At 41.3% G+C, this 26,347-nt stretch overlaps 2 long non-coding RNA genes across 3 annotated transcripts in view; both read right to left on the reverse strand.

The window, feature by feature from the left end:
* Positions 1-26,347, reverse strand: part of LOC141795406 (uncharacterized) — a 106,539-nt gene that overhangs the window by 1,956 nt on the left and 78,236 nt on the right. The gene's annotated exons all lie outside the window — the stretch shown is intronic.
* On the reverse strand, positions 499-21,886 carry LOC141795408 (uncharacterized). Of its 2 annotated transcripts, none has more exons than XR_012598596.1 (4): positions 21,263-21,886; positions 19,826-20,011; positions 15,946-16,050; positions 499-1,719 (listed from the first exon to the last, which is right to left on the reverse strand). It is a non-coding gene; the product is annotated as an uncharacterized LOC141795408 (long non-coding RNA). The 2 variants fall into 2 exon arrangements; XR_012598595.1 differs by having other exon boundaries at positions 19,826-20,015.

A 26,347-nucleotide genomic window follows, 5' to 3' on the forward strand; every position in this document is an offset into this window, starting at 1 on the left:
GGGCCCATATTCACAAAGGTTCTCAGAATCCTTTCAGAGAGCTCCTAACTAAAAAGTCCTAGCAAGGAGTTTTGGCTTAAGAGTGATTCAGGAAGGTTCTGAGAGCAACTCTGAGCAAGGAGACAGAAACTTTTATCTTAGGTTGTGTCCGAAATCATTCACTCATTTTCTACTCACTACTCACTATATAGTGCATTAGATTTAGTGGACTATATAGTCCACTACATCAGCTAAATTAAAACAACATTTCCGACACTACTCACTCGCCAACCGCTAACAGTGACGTAATTACACTCACATCGCTCATGGACTGCTGGGGATTTACAGTTATTATTATTCTCAAACACTGCAAAACGGTTTTTATTTCAGTGATAACTAATGTTATACTTGGAGTATTTTCCGCAACAGCCAAATATAATAGAATAACTTATTACACATTATTTATAAAATTCATAAACCATATATTTGCAGACCGATATCAGATTTTTTTGGTGGGAGTCTGTTTATTTGTGTTTTTGGTCAAGTAAAAAATGGCTCCGTCTGAGTGCAGAGGAAACCGGCAGACGAGCAGGGAGGGGGTGTTTGGTGCAAGCACTCTGGGCTTCTGCTGAACAAAATCACTGCTGTAGGGGTAATTTCTGCCCTAAACCTTGTGATAGGACCCAACTTCTTCCATCCCGGCATATCACTTTAAAGCCTCACGCGTTCTCTCGCGCAGATCTTGTGCCTCTCATTTCCGTGTGTCACATTTGTACGGAAAGCATTACACAGCCTTGAGGCTTGTTAAATGTCCTCCTCCCTCTTCCAAACAGTTTTCCACCTTAGGAGCTCTATTAAGGCTTAAGATGCTTAGTGAAGAACTTTTTGTCTTTCGGAGGAAAAATTCTAAGAACAATCTTAGAATCTGAAGGATTCTACGGTTTTTCTAAGAATGACGTCACTAGGAGCTACTTTTAGCCTTTGGATGCTTTGTGAATATGGGCCCTGATCATCTCCTGTCCTACAGAGGGTGATCCCTGTTCCTGCATTATTCTTTGCCCTTGCCATTCCTGAGTGAGGTTGTGTGTGAGTGCACTGATCAGGCTTTGTGCAGCTGCAGCCACTGTCGAGTTGTAGTCCACATTCTAGCTGAAAAATAAATAAATGACCAGTGACAACTGAAGGCTGAAGTTACAACTGTACACTAAAGGGGCAACAACGTTAACAGCTGCTAATAGCATTTGGCTAGTTCATGGGAACCATACACCTTCTTAATGCATTTGCACATAAAAACAAAATTTAAAATAATTTTCACAGCACCTCTTCAAAGAATAGCATTTCTTACCTGTGTGTCTGAACCAACAGGTTGCCCCAGTAAAAAAGATGCCATTGTTCTCCGCGTAGTAGCTCTGCGCTGCGTTGCTCATTCAATACAAAAGCTTGTTTTCTTTTATGGTATGGGTAATTACAGAAAAAGTCTGAAATTTTTTATGGAATTTATAGATAGCTAGCTGCCAAGGGCGGTCTTGAAAAGCTCTTGAAAGCTCACATTGACCCCAAATCAGGCTAATACACTGTACAGAAAAGGGACGAGTCATATCTCTTTAAGTACCTACATTTCCTGAAAACAACATCACCAAGGAAGACTCTGAGCCATCTTTGACGCTGTCACTCACAATCCCACACTCTTCTCAGTCAAGACCAAGCTCCCCACGCCAGAACAGGGCCAAAAGTTTGAATCTGAAGAAAAAATAAATCCGAAAGTGAAAAAAATATCTGAAACCCAAAATGAAGATTTCAATGCGAAAAAAAAAAGACTGAGGGAGATTTTATAAAAAAGAAAATTGCACCTAGAAAAACAAACACCTCAAATGTTAAAAAAAAATCAAGAGTAAAAACTGAATTGATTTGTTTAAAAATATTAAAGAGGCGAATCAAGGCTATTTTTGGATTGAAAAATAATTGCTTTTGCTTATTTTCTTGTTTTGGTTTAGTGTGTTATTTGTTTTTAAAATCAGGATTGTTTTATTTCATTTTTTAAAATCAGAATCAAACTAAATGATTGATTCATCATTTCTAAATGATTTTTTTTTTTTTTAATTTACAAAACTTTTGGCCTTGACTCGGCTCCATACATTTGGTTATCATCTCTACTTCATGCAAAGCAAATCTGGTGTGCAGCCTCTGAAAACTACAGAAGCAGATTAGGGCCATTTGGGATGGAGAAAATAATTTTGGGCAGGTCGAGATTATTGCTGCATTCCATATGTACTCGGAGCTGGAAGTCGGGAGTGGGGTGTCATCTCAGAGGTTTTCTAAAATAAAGAGAAATTCTAAAATAAAAAGAATATAATAGAAGCTTATTTACATTGTACAACTGAACTCAGAATTTCCTACTGGGAACTCAGGGTTGGTGTGGGTGCTCCAACTTACAAGTCGGAAATTCCGACCTCGGGAGCTGTTCCTGTTGGACGTTCCCACCTGGAACTCGCAAATTCTGACTTCCGAATACAAATGGAATGCAGTATAAAGTCAAAATGATGAGAATAAAATTGAAATTTCAAGCTCAAAGTGGAAATGACTAGAATAAAGTTGAAAAACAAATTCAAGATTAAAGTCGAAATGATGGGAATAAAGTTGAAATGTCAAGAATACAGTAAAAAGCATAGTTTGAGATCAAAGTCGAAAGGACTAGAAAAAAAGTCAAAATAACCTGCTCAGTACCAGTGGTACGCCGGGTACAGTCAGCTCTAGAGCCACTATTATAGCCTGTCACAGAATAATCAACATCGGCCAAATTGTAGTCAATTATAAAAATTTTTGCTCTGGGGAGATTGTCGCTCGTGCTCCTGTCACTCCTGCTCCTGTGAGTCTGTGTGTTGGGCTGCACACTGCCTGAGTGCCCGGCCCCTCCCCCTCATACGCAGACCATGCTTTGCAGCCCCTCGTCTCCCCCACTCATACTCAGTCGGCTACAGAAGAGGACGGCAACAACTTAAATTACTCCATCATCAGCTGTGACTTTGCACAACAATGTAACTCTACACTCCATGACAAAAACACACTGTTAAGACATGCCAGGAAGAGCATTCAAGTTTTTTTCACGTAAGTTTTAAAGAGTGTTTAACAATGTTTAACGTCGTGTTAGTTGCATCTTTTGAGAGATGAACAGAGATAAATGCTACTGTTAATTTACACGTCCACCATTACCTAATGTAAGAGTACAATATGGCGTTTTAATGTTGTGTAAGTTGTTATTTTGTGAGATGAACAGAGATAAATATTACTGTTAATTCACACGTCCCACATAATCTAAAGTAAGACTATAGAACAGCGTTTTAACGTCGTGTTTAGGGCTTGACATTAACTTTCTTGCTCACCAGCCACTGTGGCTAGTGGTATCCCTTAGTTACTGGCCACTCAGTATTTTCACTGGCCACAATTTGTTGTTGGATAATTATGTTCAATATGATTAAAGCGGATGATGACATGCTAAAGTTTACTTAAAAAAGATTTACAACCTCTTTAAATGTAAATGACCCCTATGCACACTCAAAATAAGACTACCTCAATGTTAAAATCCACAGGTCCTTAATCAGGCATTTAGCTCTGATAAAGTTGTGTGTAACACTGTGCTCCTTTCATATGAAAATATGAAGTCTATTAAGACATAGTAATTAAAATAGTAGTTTGTTATTGCTTATAATAAAATGGTAAAGGGGATTAATTAAACTGATAAAAACGCAGCAAGAGACACTGCTTAAATGTTTATTAACGACTGTAATCAGAAAATCATTTCTTTTTTCATGGGAATGACAATGAAGGAGAGGTAAATGAAATTTCCTCAGAGCTTTCATCATCAGAGTCATCTTTTTGCTTGTCTCTCTGCTCCATGTTTGAGATAAAATTCAACCCGCCAAAGTGGCCAGTGGGAGCGGCGGTGTTACCAGCCACTGCCGAAGTCCACCGGCATTTGGCCGGTTGGCCGGTGTTAATGTCAAGCCCTGGTCGTGTTAGTTGTTTATTAGTGAGAAAAACAAAGTTAAGGTTACTGTTAATTCACACGTCCACCATTAACTAATGTGAGAGTACAATACGGCGTTTTAACGTTGTGTAAGTTGTTTTTTCATGAGATAAACAGAGATTAATGGAACTGTTAAATCACACGTCAACCATTATCTAATACAAGGGTATTATACGGCGTTTTAACGTCATGTCAGCTTCATCTTTGAGAAAAGATATATGCATTATGCAACTGTTTACATGTTTACAGTTTGAAAACTTTATATTTGAATATTTATTTTCAGTGAATTCTTAAAATACAGTTTGCACTAGTCTGCTTGCACAAATTTGCCTTATTCATCACTGTGTGTTTACAGTTTAATTTTTCCTATTTATCATTGTGTGTTTACAGTTTCACTTTTTTTTTTTAATTCATTATTGTGTTTAAAGTTTGACTTTTCTATTATTTATCATTGTGTTTAAAGTTTGACTTTTTTAATTATCATTGCGTGTTTAAAATTTGACTTTTTTATACTTACTGTGTTTACAGTTTGACTTCTTTATTTATTATTGTGTTTACAGCTTGTTCTTATTTATTATTGGTTTAAAGTAGAGTTCCTATGTTGACAGTTTTACAATTAAAGTTCCTTGTTTTAATCTAATCGTGTTCAGTCTCTGTCTTGAATCATATGGGTATTATAATTTGTGTTTATATACAGTAAATATCCTGTGTATATCAATTAATTTATTATATATATCAGTCCATATATCGGATATTAGCCCCAAAAATCCCATATCGGTCGGGCTCTAGTCAGCTCCTCAACAGTCACAGACACGACTGACAGTAATAACAGCTGCCATACGGGAGCCTAAACAACAATCTTCAGAATCTGTTTATGTGTGACAGGGTCGGTCTTTTACATTTTTATTGCATGCGGTGTTTTATTAAGTGTGCGGATAGGTAATGACTTTTCTGACTGGCCCTGAAGTATCCCCCCTAAAACCAGCTCATTGGAGACAGGTGGGCACGACTTCAGGACAGACACCTGCAGGACAACAGCAAAGCACGGGAAGCAACCCTGAAAAGACCCGATTGCTCAGGAAAAAGCAGCAGCAGCAGGTTGTGGGCCTTTACGGTTTCCTATGAAGAGAAGGAGGCTGATTTTGGGGAGTCACCATGGAGTTGCCAAGGGGACCATTGCTGTGAGGAACTGGCATTGGATTTGAGGGGAAGCAACGTTGGATGCACCCTTCTCTGAGTTAAGTACCCTCACAGGACCCTTTTATATTGAACCTTGGACATGGTTTTAATTGGGTCAAGGAACTTTTTAAACACTAAACACCAGTTTTATTCTTCTCTGTGGGTTTTAAGTGTTTTAAGGGGTTTTAAGGTCCTTTAGGGAGCTATATATTTATGCTGGTTCGTTTTTAGGATTTTACTCAGACACTTCTTTCTAGACCTGCAACCTATTACAGAGCCATAGTGTGTGTATTTTTTGTCAAATATTTTCATTAGATTTTCTGTTACTGATGTGTGTACAGGAAAGAAAAAGACATTTTAGGAACACACAGCAGAACAATTTTGGAACAAAAACATTATATTCATTCACACTTATTCACACTACAAGAACTAATAGACAAGACAACACACTCAATCGACATGGGGTATCAACAAGTGGACAAGTGGTAACGCAGAAATGAAGGGGAAGGGAAAGACAAGAGAAAAAGAAAGAAAAAGAGGAAAGGAGAAATATGCATTTAAGTATGTAATAATATTCAAATAATGAAAATAAATAAATAAATAAGAAAATACATAAATAAACAAAATCAGCAAGTCAGTAGTTCATAGGTTTTCAGCCTCAATGATAGGGTATCTATATGAAGTAAAAAGGGTTGCCAGATTTCATGGGAGGTCTTAACGGAACCTTTCAGGGAGAATCTAATTTTCTCAAGTCTCATGCAATGTAAAATTTCTTGAATACATCTGTTTTGTGTAGGTGGGGATAAATGAGTCCATTTAAGAAGAATGAGCCCACTTGCTAGCAAGGTAGAAAAGGCAAAAAAATACAATATGAAGATTTTGACCAACCAGAGGATGGAAGCAGTCCAAAAAGAGCAACAAGAGGGTCAGGGTTCACAGTGCAGCCAAGGACTTTCCCTAACGTATCAAAAATGGCTCCCCAAAATGTGGTCAGCTGGAGACAGTTTACACCTGTTACAGGAGTCGTCTCTATCAGGATAGATTTTGGCTAGTCTCACATTAGTGAAGTGTCTCCTGCGTAAAATCTTACATTGTAGAAGTTGGTGTCTGGCGCATATAGAAGAAGTATGAGCAAGGTTAAGTATGCGGTTCCATTGTTCGTCGGAGATTGTGATACTGAGGTCCTGGTCCCAAATAGCCCTGAGGGAGTTGAGGGAGGTGGGGTTTATTCTGAATACTGGGTTTTACAAGACTGAGGTCAGGGATTTATGATGTATTTTGGTCAAAAGAAGGGAATCCATCAAGGTCTCTGGGGGGGATTGGGAAAGTAAGGGAATTGATTTTTCACAAATGATGGATCTGAAAAAAACGGAATAAGTGAGATTAAAGTAGAGATTTTTTTTTGATAGTTCTGCAAATGAAGGGAAAACACCCAGGATATAAAAGTCATCAAGAATTTGCAGACCTTTATTTGACGAGAATTCAAAAGCTAAGTCGGAGCAGGATGAAAGAAATAAAAGGTTTCGATAAACTGGGGCAAGTTTCGATGAGGAATGTAGGCCAAATTGTTTCCTTAATTGACTCCAAATTCTCAAGGTCTCAGAAACAATAGCGTTCTGTGCTATTCGCTTGATTGGTGAAGGTAACTGTGAACAAATCACTGACCATAACGCAACGGGTGAGGAAGCTAGTTCCATGCAGGCCCATAGAGGGTGATTATTAGGAGCGATCTCAACATTCCAAAAAAGGATTTGCTGATATTGCTAGCCCAGCAGTATCGGCAAAAATCCGGTGAGGCCAGACCCCAGAGAGATTTAGGAAGTTGGAGAGTTGATCTTTATTCTAGTTTATTTATTGCACAGTAAAAAAAAAAAGGAATTAACCAGCTGACCAAGTGAAGAAAAAAAAGATTTGCAGATGAGCACTGGAATATGTTGAAAGATATAAAGAAAGCAGGGAAGTACCGTCGTTTTAATCAGGTTGATACGAACTGGTAAAGATAAAGGGATAGTGGACCACTTAGTCGGATCTGATCTGCAGCGCTCAAATAAGGGTTGAAAGTTGAAAGTTTTTTGCAAAAAATCTGGAGAATGGTTTTGTTACAAGAACACCAAGATATTTTAATCCTTGGGTCGCTTTCCTAAAAGGAAAGAGGGCGAGAGGGAGGTTCCCTGCAGTGGAGTTAATTGGAAGGTACTCGCTTTTATGTAGGTTAATTTTATAGCCAGATAATTTCATAAATTGTTCTAGAATATCCAAGATAACAGGAAGTGATGAAGTTGGATTGGTGATGTAAAGCAGAAGGTCATCTGAATAAAGAGATAAGCCAAATCGAGAAAATCCCTTCAAATTTATCTTCATAACGAAGCCATACGGCTAAGGGCTTGACGGCTAGAGCAAACAGAGATGGGGAAAACAGGCATCTCTGACAAGGATAAAGAAAATGAATTAGATTTTATGCCGTTAATATTAATCCTAGCCACAAGGGAAGTGTAAAGAAGCTTAATCCATGATATGAAGTTGGGGTCAAAACTGAATTTACTTCGAATATGGAACGAGCTCCACTCGACCCGATCAAAAGCGGGATGGAGTCTGAAGAAGAGCAGATGATGTTTAATAACCTTCTAGTATTACTGAAAAAGATCGTCGACCAGAGATGAAACTGGTCTGGTGCGGGTTTGTTAGCGTTGGGGTGACCTTCAGGAGACCAGTGGCGAGCACTTGGGAGAAAATTTTAAAGTCAACATTTAGGAGGGAGATGGGCCTATAGCTGCTGCAGTGGAGAGGATTTTTATCCTTCTTAAGTAACAAGGTTATTGACGCTTCTGAGAATGTAGAGGGAAGTTTCCCTCTTGCAAATGCATCATTAAATACCCTTACTAGGATGGGAGCTAGTTTGCTGGAAAAGGTTTTGGAAAATTCTGTGGAGTATCCATCTAGTCCAGGGGATTTGGAGCTTTGTAAAGACCAGATAGCTTCTTGGACCTCGGCAACTGTTATGGGGGCTCCTAGATTACTAAACACATTGTTGTCTACTTGAGGGAATGTAAAGTAGTCTAGGGGGTTTGGCTCTGACCAGTTGTGGAAGGAGATTTCGGGCGAGTAGAGTGTTGAATAATAATTAGAGAAGGTATTACAAATTTCCCTAGGATCTGTTGTAACCAACCCAGCTGGGAATGCTATTTTAGGTATGAGTTTAGAGGCAGTTGCAGAGCGGGCTTGATATGCTAATAGTTTGCCAGGTTTATCAACTTGTTCAAAGAAGCGTTGCTTTGTTTGTAAAATCTGAATCTCAACTTTGCTGGTTGATAACAATTCATATTGAGACTGTAGCTGTAATCTCTTTTTGTATAATGCTGCTGAGGGATTAGAGGCGTATTGAGCATCTAAAATATGGATTTCATCGGATAGTTCTGTCAACTTAGAAAGTTCTGCTTTTTTAAAATGGGAAACAAATAAGATGATCTGCCCGCGTAAATATGCTTTAAAAGAATCCCACAGTATATCACTGCTGATATCAGGCATGTGAATTATTGTAATTTATTTATTTTATTTTTTTTCCCTTGTCTGCATAATCTTTTCTGCTGAGCACTGTGTTATGTGACAGCGTTGAAAAGACCAATGCATTTTTTTTCTAGCAGTCAGAGAGATGTGAATATGATTAACTGCTATAAGGACCATCACCAGCCCTCCCTGAAGGCTACTCCATCATTCTAAACTTTATTTAACCCCTGATGTGAGCTGAAGGGGAGGGCCGTGCCACACCACAGTGTGAAAGAAGGGGAAATAATGACAGGCAGGACGAGACAAGACAAACAGAAGGGAGGACAAACGTCTGCTATTGTTGATTTAAGATGGCAGTTCAAGTGCTGGGCTAATTCAATACAGGAAGTAAAGGTTGTACGAAACCAGGGACACCAGAAATGTGGGGTCTTGATAGTGTGGGGAGTGTGGGCCTACGTGGATAGGAGATGAAGTGGCATGCATCACAGGATGTGAGAAGATGTGTAATAGTACCCGACTCAGCATGCTCTGACGGGATCTATCATATCTCTTAGATAGTCTCGACAGAAGCTTGAGTATCTGCATGCGTGTGAGGTGGTCACCAAATATCCAAGTAAGTAAAACACAGCCACGGGTGTCCCCCTGGCCAGCAGGGCACCCGGGCCCCCCCACACAGTCCCCAAACCGCCAGGCCCTGGGACAACCCCAGGACTCAAGGAGGCACAGACCCGCCTCCCCGCCGATACCAAAAGCTGCATTTCCACCAAGCAGTCCGGGTCAGTTCAGTACGGTTTGGGACAGTTAGGTTACAGACAGTTAAGTCTGATCCCGTTTGCGTTTCCACAGCAAACTGTGCCCTCTCGTGGTGGGCGGCGTGTAAGCCGGATGCCGGAAGCCGCAGCTGGTAAACAATAGCACGACGCCGTAGCAGCTTACCCCGCTATTAAATCCAACAAAGAAGAAAACCTCGACACAGTAAACAAAGAGCACGGATGGAAGACGTGCAGCATTTCGTCTTCTCTGAGATTTTCATGTAACTCTCTGTTACAAAGTGCAATCAAGCTTCGTTTCAGAGAAGTCTGTGTGCCGCCAGGAGAAATGCAGCTGCTGTCAGGGTAAGTGACGATTCTTTTGACCAATCAACCGTCTGCAGTGTGTTGCTCCACCTCCCGAGAGCGGATCGGTTCAGTCTGGCACCCATACGAAAGGGTCCCAAAAAAGTGGGACGGCTCGTCTCGGTTTTTAGGGATCCGTCCCGGGATGAGTCAGTGGACACGCCGTTAAAAGCCGAACCGACCCAGACTGCTTGGTGGAAACGCAAGACAGCTAAAGACAACACCCAGGGCCCAGAGCAGCAGCCCCCCCTGCAGATAGCACCCGCCCTCCCCGACCACCCGTCCGCCCGGCCCCAAGCCACCCCCACCCCCAGCACCCAGCCATCCCAACGCTCCCTGTGGCAGGCCAGGGGCCCCAAGCCACCCAAGAGCCAGCCCCCCCAGGACCAAACCCGTCCCCAGAGGGGGAGGCCACGAACCACAGCCAGGCCAGGTGGAGTAAGATGTGGGCATGTAGCGGTGGGATGGAGGTCACGGCCCGTCCCCCAGAAAATCCGAGGCCATGAGAGGCCTTGGAGACCGCTGCCCAAGCAACAGGGTAGCCCCCCCCGGCAACCTGCACAGGACAGCACCCCAAAGAGAGCCCCCCATGCCAAGGCCCCCAGCGAGCAACAGACTAAAGGATCACGCACCTACCCGCCCCCTAGGGCCTGCGCCAGACCCCCACCCGCAGCTCCCGGAGCCCGGCCGCACCACGGAAGCTGCCGGCTCCACCCGCCCCCACAAAGTCATAACCAGCGAGGCCCAAGACCATGCCTATGCCCGTGACAAACCCTATACCACTAACCCCCCCCCTCACTATTCTGTAACCTGGTCCCAGACAGGCTACATTATCCCTACACCTTGAATAGTGCAGCGAAGTGTAATGTGGTGCATTAAAACTGGGGAAGAACAGGTCAAGTGGGGGTCCACCAACCCCCCCTCTCCCTGCCTGGCCCAAAAAAGTGGATGTTGTGTTGCATTAAAAACAAAGGATTGGTGGGGCAGGCGGGAGGGGAGCAGAAAGTGTTTATTGTAACTTTAAAGAAGAAATTGATTTGCTCAATGAGAAATTCTTCAAATTTTGCTTCTGAGAGCAAAATTTTTTGATGAAAGTTTTGTGATGACCCGGCGAAGTTAGAGGTGTTCCTCAAGAGACAGGAGAACGCAGAGTAGAATCTAAGGGAATTACGACATGGGTTGCTCAAATTAATGCTAGAAATGTTGAAATATGTCATCATACAGTCAGCTATCCCAAAGTTCCCTTTTTCCAGACATTGTGTCCAAGCACCGGATTGTATTCTTCCAGTCCATGTGAGGATTAATACTATTGTTTTGGTTCCGCATTGTCGGTCACGTGGTAAAGCCGCAAGCGTTGCTGATTGAGTGACCATGCGATCATACGCAACGTAAGCAACTGGAGAACAGTGACTGGTGGATGTATATTTAACTGAAATTATTTGAGGGACTTGATATATGATATGAGAATGACGGACTGATATAATTTTTTGTACAGCAGGACAATAAGGAGAAACTTACTGTACTAGTTACTATGATCACAGACTATGGGGGGGATGGAGGGGAGGGGTGAGTGTGTGTGTGAGAGGTTGTGTATTAAAATGTCTGTTGACTTTGAACCCAGTAACCAAGTGCCAATGCAGAGATGTTCAGCTCTATGGTGGTTAAATAAAGAGCATAATGAAGTACAAGATTAATAACTGAGAATGGTGAATTTAGCAAAGATGCCTAAGAAGGGACTAAAGCTGGCACACTTAAACATACGGAGTCTTAGAAATAAGTTAACAGATGTTGCAAATATCTTGTTTGAAGGAAATGTACATATATTAGGGGTTACTGAGACTCATCTTGATTCCTCATTTGAACAGTATATATACAAGGGTTTAGCATATATAGAAATGACAAATGCAAGGGGTGGCGGTGTAGCCATGTATATACAGGAACATGTACCAGTAAAAATTAGATTGGATTGAATGTAACCTGAGATTTAAGTATTAGTGCTTCAAGTCCACACTCCACGTCTAAAACCGCTGCTGGTTGGCTGTTGTTACCGCCTACCCAATGCAAATTCTGTGTGCTATGATAGACAACGTATGTGACAATCAAAATGAAGTCTATATTATGGGAGACCTTAATATAGACTGGAATTTATTACAGTGTCCTTTAAGAAGTAAGCTTCATTCTATTATTGAGGCATGTGGTTTAAAACAGTTGGTAACTAGATCAACACGAATATACTGTAGGAGCGATGGATCTAAGACATCTACTTTGATTGACCATACTAATTACTATTAATTAGTATTACTAATTCTGGTGATTTTTGTACTAAAGCTATATCAGCCCCAGTGGGCTGTAATGATCATAACCCCATTGCTATAATGAGGAAAACCAGAGTACCTACAGCTGGGCACAAAATAATAGTTAAAAGGTCATATAAAAGTTTTACTGAAGATGGTTTTACTGAGGATGTCCGTAATATCTGTTGGGATGATGTGCTGATTAGTAAAAATCTAGATGCAGCAGTTGAAGTTTTCAACAAGCTGTTTTTAGAAGTGAGTGATAAAAAGCGTACAGTGAGGAAAGTAAGAGCTGGTTGGATTGATACTGAACTCAAGGACTGCATGATACAAAGAGATGAGGCTAAAACAGTGGCAAATGTTTCTAATTATGAATCAGATTGGCAGATATACCGGAAACTGAGAAATTATGTAACTAAACTAAATAAAAAGAAAAAGAAGGTGAACTATAACAGTTTGATTATAAATGAGAAACATAATAACAACAAATTGTGGAGTATCCTGAACAGTATGCTGGGAAGGAATGTTAAATGCACTCTATCATTTCTTGAATCAGGGGGGCAATTTATCACAAAGCCAATGGATATAGCCAATCACTTAAACAATTATTTTTGGGACAAAATCGATAGGTTGAGAGATGATATGGGAGAAACTAATAACTCAAAAGCAGAATTTCTCATAAGGAATTGTATTATGGTGGGGAAAACTTGCAGTTTTGAGTTTGTTAATGTTACTGCTGGCCAGGTAGATTATTAGAATGTAAAGAAAAGCCCTCGTGTGTAGATAATATTGATCCAAAATTATTGAAACTTGCTGCAAGCTTCATTGCAGTTCCTATTGCTCACATTTCAAACTTGAGTTTTAATAAGGGAGTCTATCCACATGCTTGGAAAACAGCTAAAATTGTGCCATTACAAGAAAATGCAACCGTACCTTTCTGTGGCCCGAATAGTAGACCGGTCAGTCTGTTACCTGCTCTGAGTAAAATTATGGAGAGTATTGTTTTTGAACAAACTCAAAAATATTTCTCAGATAATAATTTAAACACAGATTTCCAACATGCGTACAGAGCAGGGCATTCAACCGCTACAGCTATGACCCAGATGACAAATGATTGGCTGACAGCATTAGATAACAGAAGGTTGGCAGGAGCTGTATTGCTAGATTTTAGCTCAGCTATTGATCACAACCTTCTGTTAAGAAAGATGCAATGTTATGGCTTCGGTCAAGCAGCATCACTTTGGCTTCAGAGCTATCTAGAAAACAAGAGGCAAGCTGTTTTTTTTAATGGAAGCTTCTCAGATGGGAAAAATGTTCGCTGTGGTATACCACAGGGAAGCTGTCTAGGACCATTCCTGTTTTCTATATGTACTAATGACCTGCCATTAGTGTTAAAAAAAGCAAAAATAGCAATGTACACCGATGACTCAACCATTTATCCATCACAAGCTACAGTTGAAGAACTTCAAAATGTTTTGATTGGAAGACTTAAAAGCTGCACTTGAATGGGTTATGAATAACAAGCTAGTCCTAAATGTTGGCAAGACAAAAAGTATTGTCTTTGGAACCAAACATATGCTGTTAACTGAACCCAAACGACATCTGGTTGTCAAAGACATAAGTGTTGAACAGGTACGGGTGACAACTTCTTGGTGTTGAGATTGACAACAAACTATCATGGTCAGAACATATTCGTACAGTAGTTCGCAGGATGGGCCAAAGTCTCTTAATGGTAAGAAGATGTTCTCACATGCTACCTCTCAACATGACAGCAGATGTGATAAAGACACATGGGCTGTCGCAGTTAGATTACTGCTCTGAGATTTGGTCGTGCTGCTGTAACACATACAAAGACCTTACAAACTGTTCAAAATAGAGTAGCTCGATGTGCGCTTCTTTGTCCACTCAGAACTAATGAAAACTGGATGCACGACATATTGTCTTGGCTAAAAGTTAAAGAGGACATATCATGCTTGTTTCTGATGCCTGTAAAGCATTTCTGCCCTCAGTACAAGTCATTTAGTTCCTTCATTGCCCCACAATAGCGTTCTCAATATCCTCATTTTGAGTCAAACTGGTATTGTAACATGTATCGTTTATACCTGGAAATAAAGGCAGACTTCACCATTAAATTATTTCTATAACAGGGCTCCATCCTGCTCCTTTACTTTTCTTTGTCTGTTTTATCCATCATGCCGAAAGTGTAGTCCAAAGATCGCCTCTACCGTCAATTCATCACTATGTTATTACCGCAGCATTATTGTGGTCCAGGTTCACAGTGCATGTCGGAACAAGCATGCAAATATCACAGTCTCACAAGTATTACGACGTCTGCTAAAACTACAGTGTTTTTACTGCTAATTCAACACGTAAAGCCGTGCTGCTCCGCAGAGCAGAGTCTCTGCATCCAGCACTCAGTCAAGTTAGCCAGAGCTAGTAGGGAGCTTTATTTATTCTCAGCTGGCGCTTGTGTGACTAACTGACATCACAGAAGAGGAGCTGCTTTATCAGATTACTCCAATAAAAAGAAAGGATCCTTAGTGTCGTCACGAAGGTCGAAACCTCGCGGCCAAATTGCAATGACCTATTTTCAGAGGCATCAAATCTTGTTCTAGGATATCAGAAAATACAGTATCTCGTTTTTTGAAAATTCAGGGGGTGAAAGGTCTTGTTTTCAAATTTATTATATTATACTATATGTAAGTATTAAATCAGGGATCAGCATGATATGTCCCCTTTAAAGAAAGATTTACGGCCTCATTGCTTAATTCTACTAGAAATATTGTTACAACTAAATTACCAAATGTACTCTTCCAAAAGTTATGTCTAAGCTCTGATGTACATCAATATGAAACACGACATGCCACGGAGGGTAGATTCAAACTACCTTATGTGGTATAGAAAAAGTAAAGTAATGTATAGAGCAATGTTTGGCTGGAACACTTTGCCAAGTGAAATAATTTCTGCAAACAGTAAACAACAGTTTAAGTTCCTTCTGAAGAGGCACTTTATTAGTAACAAATTCTGAACGTGAAATAACTAACCACCATGAGCCTGAGAATCTCTATGAAGGTCAGGAAAAACAGCAAAGACTGGGTCCTTTCTACACATGTACATGTGTATATATACATGCATGTACTATATATGTATGTATATGGATATATGTATGTAATGTGTATGTCTATGTACAATATATGTGCATTTATATGCAGATGTGTGATTGAGTGTGCGTAATGTGTGTGGGAGAGGGGAGGGGGAGGGTGGATATGGGTTGTATTTATTTGTTTATGTTTTGTTGGTGATGTGAGCACTGGTGTAAATGTTTTGCACGGAGCAAAACTGTGAATTAAATTTCCGGAATTTGTGAGCAGGTCTGCAGGGGGAGAAAGTAATGTCTACTGATGCAAGGGCATGATCAGAGATGACTATACTATGATATTCACAGGCAACAGTCTTGTGCAACAGTTTATTATCCAATAGGAAGAAATCTATTTGTGAGAAGCTATGGTGCACATGAGAAAAGAAGGAAACCTAGTTTCAGACAATCCCAAATGGTCTGTATGAAATTTTAAGGTGGTAGCTGATTTTGTTTGAGCGATATGTTTAGCAGATGATCTCTCAAGTGTAGTGTCCTGTACCAGATTAAAAATTGCCCCCAATAATGATATAGTAACAGAGGTTTCGAAGGAGTTGTATAGCAATTGCAAGCACCCCTTACCCTCTCAGTAAACCCAGAGTGGAATAAGTGACCCATCCAAGCCCTTTTTACAAGAGATATTTCAGAATTGCGAAGGTGAGTTTCTTGTAAAAAGCACAGATCTCCCTTCAAGTGTTGCAGGTGTGATATTACCTTGTTGACTTTGACGACATAATTCATTCCTTTGACATTCCATGAGACGAACGAAGATTTCTACCAGACATCAAAATGGATTATTCACAGAACTGGCTGACTGAGCTGTGAAAAGAACAGAGAGAGAAAATGAAACAGAGAAAGAGAGAAGAAAAAAGAAAAACAAGGAGAAGGGATAACAAGATACAAGGAGAGACAAAACACACACACATACTTCTAATGCACTCAAAACAAAACAAATGAATCCCTTGGGAAAACTAAACTTCTGTATCATACAAGTTGCTAGACTTTCTATTCCTACTACTCCATCTTACTCCTGCTCCCATTACAAAACAAGAAAACATACATAAAGAGAATTAACCCCTAGAACAAGGAATGGCAACTGCTCCACAGATTATGCAAAATAGAACAGCACCTAAAGCACAAAAGTTTCCGGTATGTGAGTATTAAACGTTAAAATATTCAAAACATATACCTGGTGGTGGTCGGATTCACGTTGGGTCACGAAGTTATCTCATTTATCACTATTAATTCACAGCTGCATAATTCAATTCATTGCTAACTTTTCATATGGTTCTGGGGCTCCTGCACACTGTCAGTGCTTACTCAAAAGGTCGTCGGAGCCCGGCATACTGTCATTGCTGCCTTTCATATGGTTGTGGGGCCTCTGCACACTGTCGTTGCTGACACAAAGGTCGCCAGACCTCTTATCACTGTCATTGCTCACATCAAAGGTTGTGGGACCTCTCTCCACAGGGAGATGGGACGACAATGGGCGATCGAACAGAGCGGCGCTGCTTGGACAGACATGACTGAGAAGTTGGCTTTTACCTGGGGAAAGCTGAGTCCCAACTTTCCCTGCAACTCCCTCTGTTCCACCAACTAAATCCTCCATTCAGCAGTAATCCATCCGCTGACGAGCAGAGCAACATAACGAACCAGCATGGAGGTGCGCTCTGTCAAGCAGGGGCGGACCAGACTTTTTAGACTGGGGTGCCCCCGACCAGGGCACTGACTTATGCAGGGAGGCATGAAATTTGTGAGCCCACACTTGAATAAATAGCATTTATTTTTACTTATTTGTTTGTATTTAATTAAAGGATAAACAGGCTACAGCCTTAAAAAATAAAACTAGACAGAAACAACGTGTTTTTTTTAAATCATTTAAAAGCAGAATATAACAGAACAGGGCTGTAATTCACTGAAACAGTACTGTAAACGCTTTTCCTAGCAGTATTTTTAAATTCAAAATGTACAAAATGGTGCGGCTTTCAATGTGAATGTGCCTCCTTTAAAACTATAAAGTGAAGTTATTGAAACAGAAGAAGAGCTGAAACTTCAATTCCAAGAGTCAAATAGAGGTTACTTTTATTATCTTAAGTTTTTGACAAAATTAAAACAAAACTGGTTTTGAGTTGTCTCTGTCATTTGTACTTATTGTTTTCTTTAAAAGGAAAAAAAAAACGTAAAAAAATCGTAACTCGGAAATTTTTGTGAAAAAATCAGAGATTTTATTTTAAGCCCATATGACCCAGCCCTACTGCATGAATTTTGACTGGATTTTGCCTCTGCGCTCTCAAGTGCTTGGCTGTGCGTCAACACGCACAACCTAAGCACCAATTTCAATGTTCAGTTTTGATTTTTAAAATGAAAGTCAAAGAGCTCACTCATTCTTTGTGTTTTTTTTAATCCTTTTATATCCTGAACAGAACATCTAATTTTCAAAACATACGTGGATCCTGAAGACAGCCATTTGTCCTGTATGGCAGCTGCTACTACACTCAATTTTGCCTTTGGCTGTTGAGGAGCCGAGTGTACTCAGTGTACTACCGCTAACATCAGGGCAGGTTGTTGAGACTTCTTTCTCTCATTTTGACCGTAGTCTCGAAATTTTGACTTTAAATTTGAAATTCGAATTTATCGTCATCATTTCGACTTTAATCTCAAAATCGTTTTTCGATTTTATTCTTCTTCATTTCAACTTTTTCTTCAACACTATTCTCGTCATTTTGATTTTTATCTCTTTTTTTTACTTTATTTTTGTCCTTATTCTTGTCCTTTTCTACTTTAATCTGGAACATTTATATTTCAACAGGTGTATAATGCCGGTGTTGTTCATAAACGGGAAAAGTTAACTGTATGGAGCCTAAAAAGGGGTGACTCCAGTAGATTATAAACCCAACTATTGATAAAATATAACCATGGTGTTGTAGTGGGTGGCTATGAATGGTGTAAAGTGTAAACATTATGTCAGGCTTTCCAGAAATGTGTATTAGGTGTTTCATCTGTAAGTTTGAAATTATGCAAGTGTTCGCAAGCTGGTCTACACAGAGATGGTCTTTGTGATGTGGTTGTCCTCACAGCTTGAAGGGTGAATTTGTGCTGTAGCTGTATATTTGCATAGTCTTTAGCTACCAGTAGTAACTTTGAGCCTAAATTGTTGTTTTCCTCTTTCCACAAGCTCCAAGACCCTGTGTTTCCCCTGCCCCTTTGACCCCCATCCAAACTGGACTACAAGTGAAATCATTTGTTGTGACCTTTTGTTTCTGTTTTTACAGGACCTCCGGAGCTGACTGAGCTGTGAGGGTAGCATCGCCTGGACCAGCTTGTGAACATTTGCACCTTTTCTCACTTACTGATCAAACACCTAAAACACATTTCTTGGAAAGCCCAACATTATACTTGCACTCTATATCATTTACAACACCAAGAACAACACTTCATTTATATATAAATGAATAGTTATGTTTACAATTTATTTGGGTCACTCACTCCCTTTCAGGCCATATTCTCCCTACTATTGTCAAACATATTTCATGACCAACACCAGCATGATACCTGTGGAAATATAAGCCTTTGAATGTGACAATGTTCTGAAATTTAAATAAAAAAATACATAAAAAAATAAATAAATAAAAGATTTGTTTCCAGTGTGTTTGTACAACAGATTTGCTTTGCATAAAGTAGATGACCAAACACCAATACTACTAACACCAAACACAAGTGTGAAAAAATGTAGAAGAGAACATAAGATCATTGTGAAATATATAGAACTTTTCACAAAGTGCATGTTGTTAAATTAACAGTGGCAGCATCAGGGGAGTGCTATATCATACCATTTACAACAATACTGGTATAATTGTTTTGACGATATAAATTTGTCATTTCGCTGTATTTACAGTGCAGAGACACAATGACATTTGACACTCCCTACTGTGTACGGAACAACAATGGCTGAGAGCGAAATTAGCACTGCAGCATCAACTTCGTCCTCACATGAGGATTTAGTGCCTAAAAGAGGCGGAGCGGAGCGCCGATAGCAGCTGGATACCCAAGATTACAAGATCACAGGAGAACCACGTTTCTGCAGGAATCCCACCCATGACAATGTACTTTCATGGTAATTAATTAGTGCGTTAAGCTCTTCTGCCCTCTCCAAACTTGAACACCTTTAGTCCATGCCTTCTCTTTTGTGTTGGTGTCCTTATAGAAAGAATGTGTTGTTAGAATTATGAAGTTTTTCGCCTGCTAGATTAACTTTTCCTCCTCCAAAACGTAACATTTCCTCTGGACCTGACCTACTTATTTTGCTTACATTTCAAGCTTGTGTAGTAGTAGTAAATGATTGGATAAGTGGCATCCATACTGTGTGTGCAATAAAAAATGCTGTTGTTCAGAAGTAGCAACCACTAATAATGAGTTGTTTGTTTTTTTCTCATATCGTCATGTATATATCATTATCACAAATTTCCTTAAAATATCGTGATATCATTTTGAGGCTATATGGCCCACCCCTAGGCAGCATGATAGAATGTAGTGGACAGGAAAAGAACAGTTGTATTGTCCATGTTGCATGTATAACAGTAAACTTTGTGCCTACCTTTTTATGTGCTTGCATCTGATGTTGGCAAGTTTTTACTCTGGCCTCTTCCTAACGAGGTCTCACTCAGGTTCACTCCATCCTGTCCTCCCACAATGTCTCTCCCCAAGGGTTCTGTTTGTCAGGGGCTCATAATGCTCTCCCATTTGTCTGTGCCAGAAGCTGGTAAAATCGTGCTAAGTCAACCTGTCTGGACAGTAAGACAAAGAGCTAACATTACTGTTGACAGACAACAAGGCACATGTTGTTATCATGATGTGATTATTGTCTAGTATGGTGTGTCTGTTAGTGACAGAAAACTGTGGAGGACCAAAGCCGCCAAAATTAAAAATAAATAAAAGTAAAAATAAAAACAAAAATAAAAAAATATATATACATAAGTAAATAAATAGAGTTAAAACAAATACAAACATAAATGTGGAAATGGAATTAAATATCAATAAACAAGTAAATAAAAGCCATCTACCCTCACAGTTATTTATCTTATGTCTTATCTTATGTAGCAGACACTGCCAGCATGAAATACAGCAGAAAATAATATTCACATGAGAAGGTGGTCCTAAAGCCACATTTCCACCAAACAGACCAGTTCGGTTCGTCTTGGTAAGGCATGCATTTTGTGGTGTTTTACACGGACTTATCCCGGGAAAGATCCCCAAATAACCGAGACGAGCCGTCCCACTTTTTGGGACGCTTTTACGTATGCAACTCTTGATATTTGCAGTCCTTCTCAGTTGCTTTGGTTCATTTCTCAGATCAGAATTGAAATTCTCAAAACTACTTGTTCAATCATCACATCATTGTGTCACTTGTGCAGTAAATCAGTTTCTCATTTTTTGAACAAGTTGCAAATGTTCTTGGACATGCATGCAAATGATTATGTACAACTCTCATTTGTTTCCTACATTATCAGGTGCTTTAATCATATTTGTAGCCCACCTTTCCCCACTATATTAGAAAAGGGCCTCTAGGTTCTTAAATATTATATTGAGAACTAATGAAGAGATACTGCTCCATCTATGTTACTGTGTAAAAAATCTCAAGTGTCCCTTTAATATTCGAAACCCACTCTTATCACGATCTAACATGCAGAGAAAACAAATCACTGTCACACACTCTTAAGATCAGATGAAATGATCAAACTTTTAAGTTAAATGCAAACTTCCAGTTTACTGAACATCTTTAAAATAAACATAACATGTAAACCAACAATAAATCATCATTTCTCCTGAAATCTGTCTTTTCTCAGTTTCTTAACTTAAAATAATAACACATGTAAGGGGCCCTCTTACTACACACTCACACCAGCAGGGTTATAAAGTTTAGAAAACCCTATAGTTGCAGGCCTGCGGTGAGGCCCAAAACTTAATGGTCACTTCACTCTAGGAGCAAACCAAAATAAAATAATCCTGAGCTTGTAGTTCAGTCAATACTCACAGCCTCCAGTGAACTTGGGTTCACGTGAAGAGAAACCCAAACCGTGTCCTAAGATGGCGGCTCGATCCTCTCACTTTGGCGAATGTAGGAAAAGACTTTAGCAAGCGATGTATAGGAAAGAAAAGATAAAACCCACACTATGCACTTTTCCAGCAGTCTATTTAGCACTTTGACAACGACCAATCTTTATATCCAGTCCGGAATTATGACAAAGAAGTCTTCATAGAAAGCTGAGTGGGCAAAACTAGTCTGTTGGCGGCGCTTCATCCGCTGGACTAGCGAATGCTACATGCTACGGTGCTAAACTGCTTCAAAAGTTCTTTAAACAACCTACTGCAGGGCAAACTTCGGGCAGAAATTATCCATAGGTAATCCAAAAGCAATAGACGAGTGTTCATTGATGACCATAGAGCTAAAAGTCCAGAAAACTCTTCTAACTACTCAAAAATAGCAGCCACATGGCAGATTCAACTTGCGTCTCCCCATGTCAAGCTAGCGCATCCCACTTCCGGTTTCTTAGTAAAGCGAATACAAAACTGATTGGCAAGGGTTGTGTACACAGCACTTCCTTTTAGCTCTTTCACAATAAAAACAAAATAAAATACATGAAAACATTTTGTATTTCACTCGTTTTTAACTGGTAGTCATCACTCGTTTTTAACTGATACTCAGGTACTTTGAACAGCTTTTAAACCTTTTTAACACACACATGAAATACAATTTTAACCAATTTTATACAACTTTTAACTTATTGATTCCTTTTAATCTTTTGAATTGTAACATCTCTTATGACCTTGTCACTATTTTATTTATTTATTGACATATTTGTCTGGGTTACAAGTTGATCAAAATTAATTATCATGGGTCTCTGTTGAATTGTCTTACTTGACATGTAGTCATTAGTTCATCACATAAGAGTTTACAAGCAAAAGGGTTAAACAACTTGTCATAATATGTCAAACATCTTTCCACACAATTCCATTGGACTTTTTTTCTAAATCTGTTTTTTCCTAAGTCAGGATTGGTAAATTGCTCCCTGGCCATCTTGACTTTCTCTAATGAATGGAAATGTGTAAAGCATCAGATCAGCAATGGTCAACCAGTTCTCTGAAATAGTTTAAAGGTGCATAAACCATCAACTGGCAGATATGTATGTGTACTTTCCTCTATACAGACAACTGGCAACAGATTTCCTGTGAAGGACAATAAAGGTCTATCACACCTGTGGACCATGTTCTCTCTCTCTCTCTCTCTCTCTCTCTCTCTCTCTCTCTCTATATATATATATATATATATATATATATATATATATATATATATATATATATATATATATATATATATATATATAGTATAGAATAGAATAGAATAGAAAATACTTTATTTATCCCCGAGGGGAAATTCAGGAGTCACCGCAGCATTTAAGAAAACAAAAGTAAGAAAGAGTATAGAAAGTGCAAAAATGTCCATAAGAAATTAGATGACGACATCCCGTCCACCGCTCGTCCACCGCTCGTCCACCACTCTCCAGCCCAGCCAGTCTCCACCTCCACAGGGTCCAGGATTGAACCTCCCCAGCAGTCAGTTCAGTCTCTGTCTCCTGGATCCTGTCTGCTCACAGCAGGCGAAGCTCCTCCGATGTGTAGCGGCGTCCGATGTCAGCCACGTCCGTGAACAGCATGATGCCGCTGGATTAGCACAGCTAGCTCATCCATCCCCCGGGGCTAGATCCCACGTTCCCAACAACGATGGATGGAAGGACAGGTCCACGTCGTCACCTCCCAGCTCACATCCAAGAACCAGCACGTCGTCCTCACCTCCTCCTCCTCAGCTCGAGGGAAATCGTTAGTTACGTATTGTAACTCCAGATTCTATGAGTATAGGCGCAGCCTTTTAAGGCTATCGCTAGTGGGTTCACCCTCGCGCGTCAGCGCAGCACTGAAAAAAACTTAGTCCACGCCCACCCACGTGATGGGCCTCCCGCGCTACTTGCCTATAAATGGCCGCGAGTTCATACAATGTGCTCCCGATAACAGCCTTTTTCTTCAGCTGATAAGGGGAACCAGTGAGGCCCATAGCTCAAAGGGCTGCGCCTATACTCATAGAATCTGGAGTTACAATACGTAACTAACGTTCTATTTCGTATAGGCTTCGCCCTTTAAGGCTATCGCTAGTGGGTTAAAGGCGAAGCAGGATGTAGTCAATGCCTCACTGGGTCCTCATCCGAAAAACCCAGCATCAAAGCTTCCAATAAACTCAGGTCTGCACACAAGCTCATTCACAGAATCCTGTATCATGTGAACTCCTGTGCCCTGTATGCGCAAAACGTGCGCAAAAACCACTTCCTGATGATGTGTTCCTTATCAGCCTCCAGATAATGAATAATTATGATCCATAAGGGCTGACTCTGCTGGTCTGTTGCTGAAAAGCAGAGAAGACGATCGTTACGCATTGTAACAGTCAAACAATGACCAGAACAGACCTAAAAACACATCTGTCTCAGCCTCCAGATAAGGAATACTCCTGATCCATGAAGCTGACTCTACTGGTCTGTTGCTGAAAAGCAGAGAAGACGACCGTTACGCATTGTAACAGTCAAACAATGACCAGAACAGACCTAAAACACATCTGTCTGTTGCTGAAAAGCAGAGAAGACGATCGTTACGCATTGTAACAGTCAAACCATGAACAGAACAGACCCAATAACACGCCTGTCTCTTCCAGAAAACAGAATGAATCCATTCATGTCACAACCATCACTCTGATAGGATCCCTAACACAGAGTGGGACATAGAGAAGAGAGAGACATCTCTCAGATAAAACCGCACACATGAGCATGGGGAAGACCAAGATGCTGCAGCGCAGATATCTTCCACTGACATCCCACTGTGCAAAGCCACAGAAGAGGAAATTCCTCTTGTAAAATGTGCCCTGATGTGCTCAGAAGGAACACAGCCAGCTGACACATAAGCCTGTGAAATAGCCTCACACAACCAATGTGACAGGCGCTGAGCAGAGAGAGGGCGGCCCTGCGAGTGCTCTCTATGATGCACAAATAAACGCTGAGAGTGACGCAGCGTGGCCGTGCGCTCCACGTAACAAGACAGAGCGCGCACAGGGCAAAGAAGGTGTGATGCAGCCTCCTCCTCGGAGTCATGCGGAGGAGGGAAAAATCCCTCCAACTTAATAACTCTTGATCTAAAAGAGCTATTAATGTTCTTAGGCATGTAGGAAGGATTCGGGCGTAAAACAGCCGAGCTGCAATCTCCCTGAATGTGCAGGCAAGATGGAGCAACTGAGAGGGCTGAGAAATCACTCACTCTCTTAGCTGAAGTAAGAGCTAAAAGCAGAGCTGTTTTGAGTGATAAAAACTTTCGTGAGATTTGAGACAGGGGTTCAAACGGAGCCTTGCTCAACGCCCGTAAAACCAGAGATAAATCCCACTGAGGAGCAAAGGAGCGAGAAATCGGTCTGTCTCTCCTCACGCCTTTGAGGAAGCGTTTCATCAGTGGGTGACTAAACACAGTTCTGTCACCAAAACCTTCATGACAAGCTGAAAACGCAGCTGCATAAGTTTTAACCGTGCTAAAAGCCAAACCTCTGTCCATTAGGAGCCGGAGGAAAGACAGCACGCGAGGCAGGGGACAAGACACTGGATCCAAGCCTGACTCCATGCACCAGCGCTGAAAAACTGCCCATTTCCCCGAGTATGCTGCTCTCGTGGATGCAGCTCTTGCGCTCTGGATTGTGCGCACGACCTCGGGAGAGAGTCCGAGCCTCTCTGAGCGCTCCCTTTCAGCGGCCAGGCCCACAGACGCTGACTTATCACAGGGAAACTCCTGATCGTTCCCCCCTGCTTGGGAGAGAGCATCCCCCCGCCACGGAATCACCCATGGCAGTCCCACTAGCAGGCGCTGTAACCATGGAAACCATGACGCTCCCGTGCGCTCCGGAGCTATGAGGACAGCTGACAGCTGCTCCTCCTGAATCCTCCATAGAAACCGAGGAATCAGAGGGACGGGCGGAAAGCATTAAGAAGCTTTTTGGGCCAGGGGTGGTGTGAGAACGCATCCACCCCCAGAGGAGGGTTGTCTCGTGCGCTCAGAGAAAACCACAGGGCACACTGAGTGTTTTCTCGCGCCGCGAACACGTCCACCTCTGCCTGCCCGAACATCGACCAAATCTGAGACACCAGCTCGGGATGCAGGCTCCAGTCTCTCGCCTGAGGACCTCCCCTCGACATGATGTCCGCCCCCTGTTTAGCACACCGGGGATGTACACCGCTCTGATAGAGAGGAGATGTCTGTGCGCCCAACATAACAGCTTTCTGGCTATGTCCAGCAGCTGCACCGAGCGCACGCCGCCCTGACGGTTTGTCTGTGTGGATCAGAACATGCTGCTTCTGTAGAACAGGAGTGAAATGCTGAACCACTTTCCACACTGTCAGAAGCTTCAACGCATTTATGTGGAGACATGTGAGCTGGCCACTGTCCCCCCACAACCTGAGAGAGACACGTGCCCCCCCACCCCGAGAGAGAAGCATCCGTGAACACAGAAACGTGACATGATGCCTTCCCTAACGGTAACCCCGACTTCAGGACTCGGGTCGTTACAGTGATCCAAAACGGGAGACACTGAGGGGGAAACTAAAACCATGCGTCTCCGCTGACGCACCGGGTCGATGCGCAGACGGATGAACCATCTCTGCAGCCGCCTCATGTGAAGTAATCCCAACGGTACTACCACATGAGCCGCTGACATCATGCCGAGCAGCCGCATAATAAAAATGCTGTCACCACCCTGCTGGGGACAACTCGTCTGAGGGCTGTCAGAGTCTGCGACCTCTCCTGAGATAGCCGCGCGCTCATTGTGGCTGAGTTCAGCTCCACTCCCAGATAAATAATCTGCTGAGACGGAAAAAGCGAGCTCTTTTCCAAATTGATAGCGAAGCAGCTTCAACAGGTGAAAAACCAACACCTGAGTCTGAGCTGCCGCCTCCTCCCTGGATCGAGCCAGTAAAAACAGGTCGTCCAGGTAAAAGGGAACTCTCATCCCTCTCCTGTGTAGTGGCTGCAGAGCTGCCTC

The sequence above is a fragment of the Halichoeres trimaculatus genome, unplaced genomic scaffold, assembly GCF_033239565.1.
Source record: "Halichoeres trimaculatus isolate MK-OKI-2021-1 unplaced genomic scaffold, fHalTri1.1 fHalTri1_scaffold_8, whole genome shotgun sequence".
Lineage (NCBI taxonomy): Eukaryota > Metazoa > Chordata > Actinopteri > Labriformes > Labridae > Halichoeres > Halichoeres trimaculatus.